Genomic DNA, 12,995 nt, shown 5'->3' on the forward strand with positions numbered 1-12,995 from the left:
TGGGTACCTCTGTTCTGTTCCATTGATGTGTGTACTGGGTTTTGTACCACTACCATACTGTTTTAATTAGTATAGATTTATAGCATAGGTTGAAATCAGAGAGGTGATACCTCCAGCATTTTAATTCTTTTTCAAAATTGCTTTGGTTATCCAGGTTCTTTTCTGATTCCATACAAATTTTACTATTATTTTCTCTAGTGTCAAAAGTCATTGGTAATTGGATAGGGATTGCATTGAATCTCTAGATTATCTTAAGTAGTACAGCCATTGTAGCAGTATTAATTCTTCCTATCCATGACCATGGATATTTTTCCATTTAATTGTGCCATTTTCAATTTCTTTCATCAATGATTTAGAGTTTTAAGAGTACAGGTCTTTCACCTCCTTTGTTAGATTTATTCCTGAGTATTTTATTCTTTTTGATGCAATTGTAAATGAGATTGTTTTTTTCTTTTTTGCTAGTTTATTATTAGTATATAGAAATCCAACAGATTTCTGTGTATTAATTTTGTATTCTACAACTTGACTGAATCCATTTATTAATTCAAACAGTTTTCGGTAGAGTTTTGGAGGTTTTCTATGTATGGTGTCATGTCATCTGCAAATAGTGACAATTTTACTGCTTCCTTACCAATTTGGATGCTTTTAATTTTTTTCTTATTTGATTGCTGTAGCTAGAACTTCTAATACTAGGCTGAATAAAAGTGATGAGAGTGGGCATCCTTGCTGTGTTCATGATCTTAGAGGAAAAGCTTTCAGTTTTCCACTATTTAATATGATGTTAGCTGTGGTTTTGTCATTTATGACCTTAATTTTTTTGCAATACGTGCCATCTCCACTTTGTAGAGTTTTTATCAGGAATGGATATCGAACTTTGACAAATGCTTTTTCAGCATCTATTGAGATGATTGTGTGGTTGTTGTCCTCCCTTTTGTCAATGTGGTGATTGATTCATTTGGGGAGGGTACTGAACCATCCTTGCATCCATGGAGTAAATCCTACTTGGTCATGGTAAATTATCTTTTTAAATGTTTTTTAATTCAGTTTACTAATATTTTGATGATGAAAAAATCCTGTTCATCGGGGATATTAGTGTGACATTTTCTTTTTTTGTAATGTCTTTTTCTGGTTTGGGTATCAGGGTGATGCTGGCTGGACTTGTGGAATGAATGTGGAAGCTTTCCTTTCTCTTCAATTTTTTGGAATAGTTTGAATAGTACAGGTATTAACTCCTCCTTAAATGTTCAGTAAAATTCATCTGTGAAGCCATCTGTTCCCGGACTTTTGTTGTCGGGAATTGATTGGTTACCAATTCAATTTCATTACTAGTTATTGGTCTCATCAAATTTTCTGTCTTCCTGGTTCAGTCTTAGAATATTGTATATTCCCAGGATGTCATCCATTTCTACTAAATTGTCCAATGTTTTGGCGTATAATTTTTCATAGGAGCCTCTTATAATTATTTGTATTTCTGTGGTGTCAGTTGCAGCTTTTTATCATTTATTATTTTATTTATATGAGTTGTTTTTCTTGATGAATCTAGTTAAAGGTTGATTTTATCTTTTAATGAACCAACTCTTTGCTTAATCGTTTGTATTGTTTTTGTCTCTATTTCATTTATCTCCAGTCTGATCCTTATTATTCATTCCTTCTATTAACTTTGGGCTGAGTGTGTTCTTCTTTTTCTAATTCTTTAGGTATAGGGTTAGATTGTTTATTTGAAATGTTTGTTGCTTCTTGAGGAAGACCTGTATTGCTATAAATTTTATTCCAGGATTGCATTTCCTGCATTTCAAAGATTATGAACCACTTTGTTTTCATTATTTTCCCATGTTTTTAAATTTTCTCTTTGATTTCTTCACCAAGTGGTTGGTTAGTGGCATGCTGTTTAGTCTCTAGGTGTATTTTACATTTTTTTCTTGCAATTAATTTGTAATTTTATACCATTGTGGTTGGAGATGCTTGATGTGATTTCAATATTGTTAAATTTATTGAGACTTCCTTTGTGTCCTAATGTGTGATCTATTTGGAAGAATGTTCCATGCACACATGACAAGAATGTGTATTGTTGTTTATGGATATAATATTCTATATATGCAACTGTTAATTCCAATTGATCTAATGGGTGATTCAAGTACAGTTTACTTACTGATTTTATGTCTGGATGATCTATCCATTGATGTAAATGGGGTGTTAAAGTCCCCTATTATTATTTCATTACTATCAATTTCCCTCTTTATGTCTGCTAAAAATTCTTTTTAATTTAGGTGCTCCTCTGACGGGTGTGTAGATATTTTAAATTGTTATATATCCTTGCTGGATTGCCCTTAATTAATATATAACATCCTTCTTTGTCTCTTGTTACAGTCTTTGTTTTAAAGTCTATTTTCTCTATGACACTAAGAGACAACTATAGCTACTCCAGGCTTTTTTCATTCCTGCTTGCATGGAAGATTTTTCTCTATCCTTTGTTTCAGTCTTTGTGTGATTGTAGGTCTGAAGTGAGTCTCTTATAGGCAGCAAATAGATGGGTCTTGTTTTTATATTCAGTCACCCTATACGTTTTGATTGGAGCATTTTGTCCATTTGCATTTAAAGTAATTATTGATGGTTATGTACTGTCATTTTGTTAAATATTTCCTGGTTATTTTTGTAGTTCTTTACTGATTCTTCCTGTCCTGCTCTCCCCTTGTGTATTATAACTTTCTTCAGTGTTATGCTGGATTCCCTTCCCTTTAATTTTTTTCTGTATCTATTATATGTTTTTGGTTTGTGGTTACCATGGGCTTCATATATGACATCCTACATATACAGCAATTTATGATGAGTTGATCATGACTTAAGCTTGAACACTACCTAATGGCACTACATCTTTTACTCCTCTTTTTATGTATATGACATCTTCTTTTACATCATTTTGTTTTGTGATTCCCTTCTGCCTTTGCTGCGTATTTGCTTTTACCAGTGAATTTTTGATTTCATAATTTTCTTGCTTCTGGTTAGTCATTTTTTTTTTTTCCACTCAAATAAGTCCCTTTAGTACTTCTTGTAAGGCTGGTTTGGTGGTAGTGAACTCTTTTAACATGTTTATCTATGAAGCTCTTTATTTTTCCTTCAGTTATGAATGACAGCCTTGCTGGGTATTCTTGGTTGGTGGTTTTTCTCTTTTAGTACTTTGAATATGTCATGTCACTCTGTTCTGTCCTGTTGTGTTTCTGCTGAAAAAGTAACTTACAGCCTTATGGAGTTTCCCTTTTAAGGAACTTACTGTTTTTCTCTCATGTTAAGATTTTCTCTGTCTTTGATCTTTGGCATTGTAATTGTTAATTACATTGGTGTGGACCTCCTTCTGTTCATCTTGTTTGGGTTTCTCTGTGCTTCCTTAAACTGGACATCTGTTTATTTCCCTAGGTTAAGGAAGTTTTCATCTATTATTTCTTCAAGTAAATTTTCTGCCCCCTTCTCTTTTCTTCTTGTACTCCTCTATTGCAAATGTCAGGACTTTTGATGTTGTCCTGGAGCACCTTTAACCTATCCTCATTTCTTTTTACTCTGTTATTCAGCTTGTTTTCCATTAACCCCTTCCAAGTCATTGACCCATTCTTCTGCATCCTCTAATCTGCTACCATATCCATTTTTCATTTAATTTATTGCATCATTCATCTGATTGGTTCTTTTATATATTTCGTGTTTCTTTGTTGAGGTTCTCACTGAGTTGATCAACTCTTCTCTGAAGTTTGCTGAGCATCTTTATAACCATTACTTTGAACTCTTTATCCAGTAGATTGCTTCTTTCATTTAGTTCTGTTAAAGTTTTGTCATGTTCTTTCAAGATTCCTCTGTCTCATTTTGGTTGACTTTCTGTGCTTGACTTTATTAATTAGTCAAAGGGGCTACTTCTCCTAGTCTTGAAGGAGTGGTCTTGTGTTGTTAAGGTCCCCTGGGTAGTCTGCGTGTGCCTGGTGGTTTTGCTTGGCTGGCTGTAGACCAAGTAAGCATGAGATGGGAGTGTCGCAGGGTCTGGGTTCACAGGGCATGGTGGTGAAGGCACAGTCAGAGAGGCCAAGTTGGAGGAGTTCTTGTGTGAATATTGGTGGGTTTCACACTGGCAGGGAGGCAAGAGGCCAGTGTACTCTCCAGGGAAATCCCAACAGCAATGACAGTGACCAAGTGTATGCAGGTAGGGCACTAAACCCTGCATCAGCAGCAGTGGGACTGCACTAGGAGAGCAGCAGTGGCCCATGTGTGCCGTCTAGGAAACCCCCATGTCAGTAGTGGCCAAGTCTGTACCAGCAGAGAGGCAACAGGATGGTACCCTCCCCGGGGAATTCCCAAGTACTGCTGATGAGGGCCACATTGGCAAAGAGCAACAGGTGGCAGGGTAGTGTGCTCTGGGGATCTTCTGGATGGGTGTCAGGTGATGGGTGGGCTTGGGCAGGGTGAGTTTGGCAGGACTACCCCTGCTGTTCCCTACCAGACTGCTGGATCTCCACTGGGCACTTCTGGGGGTGAGCTGGAGCTGGGAGGCCACCTAAACCAAGTATGAAATTAGTGTGGGCACCCAGACCCTGCTCCCCATGGATCAATGTGCAGAAGGAATGCAAACAATAGTGCTCCCCAGTACCTCTGATCCTGGAGAGATTTCCAAAATTCCCCCACCAAACAGTGGGTGCTTTAGTCTAAAGATTGGGTGTTTTCACTTATACTCTAGATGCACTTTAAGGTGTGGCTCTTTTTCTATGCCCCAGGGCAGGGAATATGTGCCCAAGTCCCTTCACAGTATCCCTCCCTACTGCAGATAGCTCATACCACTTTTCATGTGATCCCTTTATGTGATCAAGCCTTGGACCATCCTCAGGATGAAAAGTTGTCTGTAGGTGTAGATTCAGTGTGTAGGTGGGAAGAGGTGGATTCAGGCTCTTTCTGTGTTGTCATCTTTCCCCTGAACTTTTTTGTAATTTAAATGTTTCTTTACTGATTTTTCTGTCTGCATGATCTATCCTTCAATGAAAGTGGAGTATTGAACTTCCCTGTTATTATATTGCAGTCTGTTTCTCCCTTCAGATCTATTACTATTTGCTTTATGTATTTTGGTGCTCCTATGTTAGCTGCATATTACTACTACTACATTCTTTTCATGAATTGAGGCATTTATCATTATATGATGACCTTCTTGTCTCTTGTTAATCTTTGGCTTAAGGTCTGTTGTCTGGTAAGTTTAGTTACCCTTGTTTCCATTTGCATGAAATATTTCTTCTCATCCCCGTACTTTCAGTCTCTGTGTATCCTTAAACCTGAAATGAGTCTCTTATAGGCAGCATATAAGTTGGGTCTTTTCTTCTTTTTCCCATTTAGCTATTTTATGTCTTACAATTTGAGAATTTAATCCACTTAAAAAAAGTGATAGGGTTGGACTTACTATTGTCATTTTGTTAATTTCTGGTTGTTTTGTAATTGCTCTGCTCCTTTGTTCCTCTCTCTTACTCCCTTCCTTTGTGATTTGATCATTTTCCTGTTTTGGTATGCTTTGATCCCTTTATCTTTTGTGTATCTACTACTATGTTTTTGCTTTATGGTTACCATGAGGCTTACATAAAATGCCTTTTATCAGTCTATTTTAAACTAACAACATAACTTTAAGGGCAAATAAAGGCTTTACATTTTTTACATTTTCCCAACTACATTTCACAACTTTCATTTATTTTGTGTATCCTTTAATAAATCATTTGTTATTTTAAATATTCCTGTCTTTCAGTCTTCATATTATAATTGTGATTTATCTACCACTATTACAACTTTACAGTATTCTGAGTTGAACTATATATTTACTTTTCAGTGAACTTTATAGTTTCTTGTTTTCCTGGTAGTAATTAGCCTCCTTTTGTTTCACCTGAAGAACTTCCTGTAATATTTCTTTTAAGGACAGTTTGGTGGTGATGAACTCCTTTACCTTTTGTTTGCCTGTACAACTATGTACTTTTGATGAGTAACTTTGCCAGGTATTCTTGGTTGACAGGGTTTTTTTTTTATTTCAGCACTCTGAATATATCGTAACACTGTCTACTGGCCTGCAAAGTTTCTGCTGAAAAATCACTTATAGACTTATGGGAATTGCCTTGCACATAAAAAGTTGCTCTTCTATTGCTACATTTAAGAGTGTAAGTACTTAACTTTCACTAATCTACAACATGTTTTGGGTGGGTCTCTGTGTATTCATCTTAATTGGAAACCTGTCATTCCTGGACCTGTATATCAGTTTCTCTCCCCAAGTTAGGGAACTTTTCAGTCATTATTTTTTAAAATAACCTGTCTTCCCCTTTGTCTCTTTCTCCTCCTTCTAGGACCCTTAATACTGCATAAATATTGGTACTCTTATTGGTATCTCATGAGTCCTTTGAGCTATCGTCTCTTTTTCATGCTTTTTTCTTTTGTTCTTCTGACTGGATGAATTCCATGCCCTTTGAGTTGCTTATCTTTTCTTCTGCTTGATCAAGGCTGCTATTGAATCCCTCTACTGACCTTTTCAGTTTAATTATTGTACCCTTCAGCTTTGTGATTTCTCTTTTGGCACATTTTTGTATTTCCTCATTGTTGACATTATTTTGTTCATGTACTGCTTTCCTGACTTCAGAGAGCATTCTTATAACTGTTACTTTGAACTCTACGAGGCAAGTCACTTATCTCCATTTCATTTAAATCTTTTTTCTAGAGATTTACCTTGTTCTCCTGTTTGGAACATATTCCGTTTTCATTTTCCTTCATTCCCTGCTGATATCTGTGTATTAAGTTAAACTGCCACCTCTGTCTTTACAGAGCAGTCTTATACAGATGAACATTGTCTGTCAGCCTGGTCCCAGCACCTGGGTTATGTCTCAAACTTTCCTGATTATCCAAGCTGGCTTCTTTCTTGTTAGTGACTGCCAGTAGTTGAAGGTATGCCAGGACCTGTCAGTATCCCAAAGAGGAAGAGGTTTCTAGATGCAGGCTGATTAGAAGGCAAACCCTCAGGCAACAGCTGATAAAGTAAGTAGTTAAGCCACTTTCAGGGGAAAACTGGGAGATGGGCATTTTTACCTGCTCCCCCTGCTCTATGCCTACTTGTACAGGTACAAGTGGGTGCTCCTGTGCCCATTAAAAGCTGCTCCTTTGTTTGCTTCTGTCCTGCAGGACTCATCAATGCAAGCCCTGTTACTATCAGAGCCAGATTAATGGGGTACAAAGGTGTATAGAACATTCTCCCACAGTGATACTGGCAACTTTGAGTGGGCTACAGGCAGACAGCAGGAGAGATATCCAAGTTTCCCTGGTCTCTTGAGAATGCAACTAACCTCTAGATATGTGCTAAAGTACGCATTAGGCATCATTAGGCATCTTTCAAAGTATGCAGGTGAACTCCTTTCAGAGAAAGAATGGGAGATGGGTGATTTTGCCTACCTCTACAATGAGCCCAGTGGGGACTGCCACAGGAAGTGCTCACTTGGCAGGTTACAACTGCTTTTTTGCTATAGTCTTGTGGGTCTTGCAGATACAAGCCTCATTGGCTTTCAGAGCTAGGTGTTTGGGGGGCTTATCCCTCAGGTGGAAATCTTATAAGTAGGGGTACCAGGTGAACAGTCCAAACCCTTCACTCCTCAGCAAGAAGCAGGGAGTTCTAAGTTTCTTCCTTATTGTATAGCATTGTGCTGGGGGTGGAGTTTATTGTTTTTCTCAGACTTTCCTATCTGTTTCAATGTGGCTATTTCCTCATTCACCCAACATGCTGAGTCACTTGGCCAGTTTCTTTCTTTCAGAGGTAATTCCTCTATACATAGCTGCACATTCAGGGTGTCCATGGGAAGATGGGAGTTCAGGAGCCTCCTCTGCTGCCATCTTGGTCAACCCTCATTTGGTAACATTCATTTAAAAAATACCAATGCCTGGGTCTCAATCCCAGAGATTCTCATCTAATTGGTCTGGGGCAGGGCCCTGGTATGGTTAACTGTATAGCTGCCCCAGATTATTCTAATATGCCATCAGGTTTGAGGCCCTCTAGATGCTACTGTAACTCATCCTCAATTGTTTTGGCCCAAATCTCCCTGGATGCCTCATCCCTAGTGGGGAACTTCCCATGAAGTCAAAGGAAAAGGAGTTGCTCAGTGGAGCCCATGCTATATGTGAGGTTCCATTGAATAGTGGGAATGTAATGTATGTGTTATGTTTTGTGAGAACATGATCTTAGATTTTTTTTTTTCCACATCAGCTGTTAAAAAGACAACTCAAATAGCATATTGAGCACCTTTAAAACCCAATTCTCACCTCTAGATGAACCCTGAGACTTGTCAACATCAGCACTTTCAGCCCTTGGAACAAAGATAAACTCCTGTAGGCAGTAATCCCAACAGTCTTGGAGTATTAACAAATTGTCACAAGAGCAATAAATAGCTATTAGATTTAAACAGTCCCATAAACATGAACTATAAATCTTCCTGGGACAGATGACCACCTGTGAGTCCTGGAAGAACTGGTAAGAAAAAGTATCCATTTTAGAGTTACTAGAAAATTTAAACTACTCCATAAAATCTATCCAATTTTCCAGGATACTTTCTTTTCCTGCTGGATTTTTTCCTTGAACGAATAAACAAACATTGAGCACCAATTCTGTGCCAGGCATCATGCTAGATGCTATTTAGGAGTGTCAGACAGAGCTTGAATCTAAACCCTGCTAGTTAAGCCATTCAATTTCTTATCCTCACATTCCTCACCTGCAAAACAAAAACTGACTTAAAGGACTGTGAATATGAGATAATATATGCAATGTACTTGGCTGTAGTAATTACTGTATCATGAGATTTTCACAACTCTGGGACTGTGTAAGTATGCCTGTAAACGTGTGATCAAAGATACTAAGACGTTGTGACCTGGAAATTTCCTCCTTTGAAATGTTCTCCCCTACACACTTTTATTTCCACTGAATATCGTTCTACCTTCTGGTGTTGTATATCTTTCAGAAATGGGGAAACCGTAGTCAAAAGGCTACTTAGCTCTGGTGTTCTGGCAGCACACAGGATCTGGGAGTAGTGAAGAGAAACTAGCAGACAATGCAATATAGGAACCTACATTCTTAACATAGTATAAGTATATTTTATCATTTGTTTTTGAATGGCAAATCCTTTTAATCAGATGGACTGCCTTTAATACTTGCTCAGATGGTGCTGGCAAAACTGGACAGCTACATGTAAGAGAATGAAACTGGATCACTGTCTAACCCCATACACAAAAGTAAATTCGAAATGGATCAAAGACCTGAATGTAAGTCATGAAACCATAAAACTCTTAGGAAAAAACATAGGCAAAAATCTCTTGGACATAAACATGAGCGACTTCTTCATGAACATATCTCCCCAGGCAAGGAAAACAAAAGCAAAAATGAACAAGTGGGACTATATCAAGCTGAAAAGCTTCTGTACAGCAAAGGACACCATCAATAGAACAAAAAGGCATCCTACAGTATGGGAGAATATATTCATAAATGACAGATCCAATAAAGGGTTGACGTCCAAAATATATAAAGAGCTCATGTACCTCAACAAACAAAAAGCAAATAATCCAATTTAAAAATGGGCAGAGGAGCTGAACAGACAGTTCTCCAAAGAAGAAATTCAGATGGCCAAAAGACACATGAAAAGATGCTCCACATTGCTAGTCATCAGAGAAATGCAAATTAAAACCACAATGAGATATCACTTCACACCAGTTAGGATCGCCACCATCCAAAAGACAAACAACAAATGTGCGAGATTGTGGAGAAAGGGGAACCCTCCTACAGTGCTGGTGGGAATGTAAATTAGTTCAACCACTGTGAAAAGCAGTATGAAGGTTCCTCAAAAAGCTCAAAATAGAAATATCATTTGACCCAGGAATTCCGCTCCTAGGAATTTACCCTAAGAATGCAGCAGCCCAGTTTGAAAAGGACAAATGCACCCCTATGTTTATCGCAGCACTATTTACAATAGCCAAGAAATGGAAGCAACAAAAATGTCCATCAGTATATGAATGGATAAAGAAGATGTGGTACATATACACAATGGAATATTATTCAGCCATAAGAAGAAAACAAATCCTACCATTGGCAACATGGATGGAGCTAGAGGGTATTATGCTCACTGAAACAAGCCAGGCAGAGAAAGACAAGTATCAAATGATTTCACTCATATGTGGAGTATAAGAACAAAGGAAAACTGAAGGAACAAAACAGCAGCAGAATCACAGAACCCAAGAATGGACTAACAGTTACCAAAGGGAAAGGGACTGGGGAGGAGGGGTGGGAAGGGAGGGATAAGGGCAGGGAAAAAGAAAGGGGGCCTTACGATTAGCATGTATAGTGTGGGGGGGGCACAGGGAGGGCTGTGCAACACAGAGAAGACAAGTAGTGACTCTATTGCATCTTACTATGCTGATGGACAGAGACTGTAATGGAGTATGTGGGGGGGAACTTGGTGATGGGGGGAGTCTAGTAAACATAATGTTCCTCATGTAATTGTAGATTAATGATACCAAAAAAAAAAAAAGGAGCTTTTCAACAGACACAAAAATAATTCAAACCAACATGAGGCTGACTGATATTCAGTATAAAGACATACTGGGTAAAATTTGTGAACTACCCGTTATGCATCAGAAGATTGGAGACTGACGAAAATTAGGCTTGGGGTGGATTAATGATTGTGCATTGAGTATTGACCCCCCTATACAGAAATTTATTGTGGTTAACAACTATTTGATCAATAAATATGAGAGATGCCCTCACAAAATATATATATGTATATATATATATATAAACACACTTCCAATTGTAAAATAAATAAGTAACCGGGATGTAATGTATAGCATAAGGAATACAGTCAAAATATTGTAACCACTTGGTATGGTGATAGCTGGTACCTAGAATTATCATGTATATAAATGTTGAATCACTGTGTTGTACACCTGAAACTAATGTAATGCAATACTGTTGTCAATTGTCAATTACCCTTCAATAAAAAATAAAAAATAAAAAATAAAAAATAAAAAAAATAAAAAAATAAAAAATTTGTGAACTACCTTTTGAATTCTTTAATGTATATGTATAAATAGAGGAATATATATTTTTGGAAAATTCTTCTTACAACTTTTCAAATTTAGTTGGTTTTTTAAAAATATTGACTCTAACCACCCCCATTCAACATTTTTCAGCAGGCTGCCATGTTAATTTTTGCAAAATAGTCTTCATTCAATATTAGAATTTACACTATAAATCTGAGTGACTCAAGTTTGTCATTTCCCAGATCGCCATTTAAAATGTAAAGCTACAGGACATGGGGAAAAAATTAATTTCCTTATATTATACAAATTAGCCCTTAAAATTATGGGTTATGATTCATCATTTATACTAGCTGACAAACCAAAAATGTACTTCCCCCTGCCAATCTCCGCAACAGAGAATGGGGAATGAACTTTCCAGCTGACATAACTAAAATTAACATTTTAAACTATACTTGTCCCTGTACTTGTGGACTCAGTACACTACTCAATTTAGATATAACTACCCCCAAATCCCTAAACCCTCCCCTTTTTTCCAAGTCAAAGGCCATTGCTATTAATGAGTTTTATGTGGTCACACAGCCAGTCCTAACAACTAACATTTTAACACTTAGTTTACTAGCCTGATTGCCTTGAAATGACTGGACTTATCAAAACTTAATCTAGGAGGCTCTGGATAAATCCCTTCTACATATACACAGGGTAACTTTGGAGACAGACGTGTATGAAAATAAATCCCTCCTGGCTTCTAGCTATGTGATAAAGGGAAAAGTTACCTAAAATATTTCCATCTATAAAAAGAATAATACTGCTACTTCATGGGATATTGTGAAATAGGCCAGTCCTTCTCAAACTCCTTTCTGAAGGATAAACATCTCCTAGAATTTGTAAGAAATTAGGTTTTTTAATTAGTCTTTTTCCTCCCTTTCTAAAAGGTTGTATAAGATCTATGTGTAAGAGAACTCTTTTCTGTGACTTCTAATCCTTACTGCTAAACAATTAGAGAATATAAAAATTTGACGTAGTGAATGTCTGCAAAATTTATGCTTTTTTGTTATGCTAACTACCTACAGAGGTCTCAGTCAGAGAAAGGGAGACAAAAGTAGCCTAAAAGCATTATACCACAACACTTCCCAAGCAACATTTCAAAGAGACAACTCATCTCAGTGATCTAACCACGCTTAAAGAACTAGGGGATAAAACTGCATACATATAGCTTGTAATGAGATCTGGGGTCTCAAAATACTATGAAATCCTGACAGTTAAGAGAACTGTCTAGATGTTAAACCTGAGATACATTATCAGTTCTTTTCAGTTCAACATCCCCCAAGTCAATCCTCTCAAGCCAATACCAAGTTGTTCCTTAGCTAAGTAGGAAACTTGTTACTAACAATATATAACTTTAAACATATTTATATTAAAACAAATGTGTACATAGTATGGAGTAAAAACTTCAAGTAAATTTATAAATGTCTTTGATTGCATGTATCCTTAGTCATAAGTAATGTAAAAATGTAGAAACATTAAGTATTCAGTATAGATTTTTCTTAAATATCTCCTCCTTCAGTATTAAACATGGGAGAAATTATTTGCTTCCAAGTAATAAACATTTCATTCCTTTTTAAAACAATAATTTGTAGGTACTTACTTTAGAAAACTACTCCATTTTATATGCAAATAATAGGCAGATGCTCAAACCCTAAGTTCTATTTTCCAAAAATAATTAGAAGCTTCTTAAAAGAAAACCACAAAGCAAACCTTAAATGGCACTCAGATTCTTGTGCTTCTAAATGACTGCTAAGCTGGAAAAATAAAGCTTGTTCTGTCAGGAATCTCAAATTAGAACTGAGTATTCTCCAAAATGGAAATTATAGAGTATAGTGCCATTTCAGGAACAGACTATTCAGCTCTCACCCCAACATACATAGTTGCCTATCAGA

Source organism: Manis pentadactyla, chromosome 11 (assembly GCF_030020395.1).
Source record: "Manis pentadactyla isolate mManPen7 chromosome 11, mManPen7.hap1, whole genome shotgun sequence".
Classification (NCBI taxonomy): Eukaryota; Metazoa; Chordata; class Mammalia; order Pholidota; family Manidae; genus Manis; species Manis pentadactyla.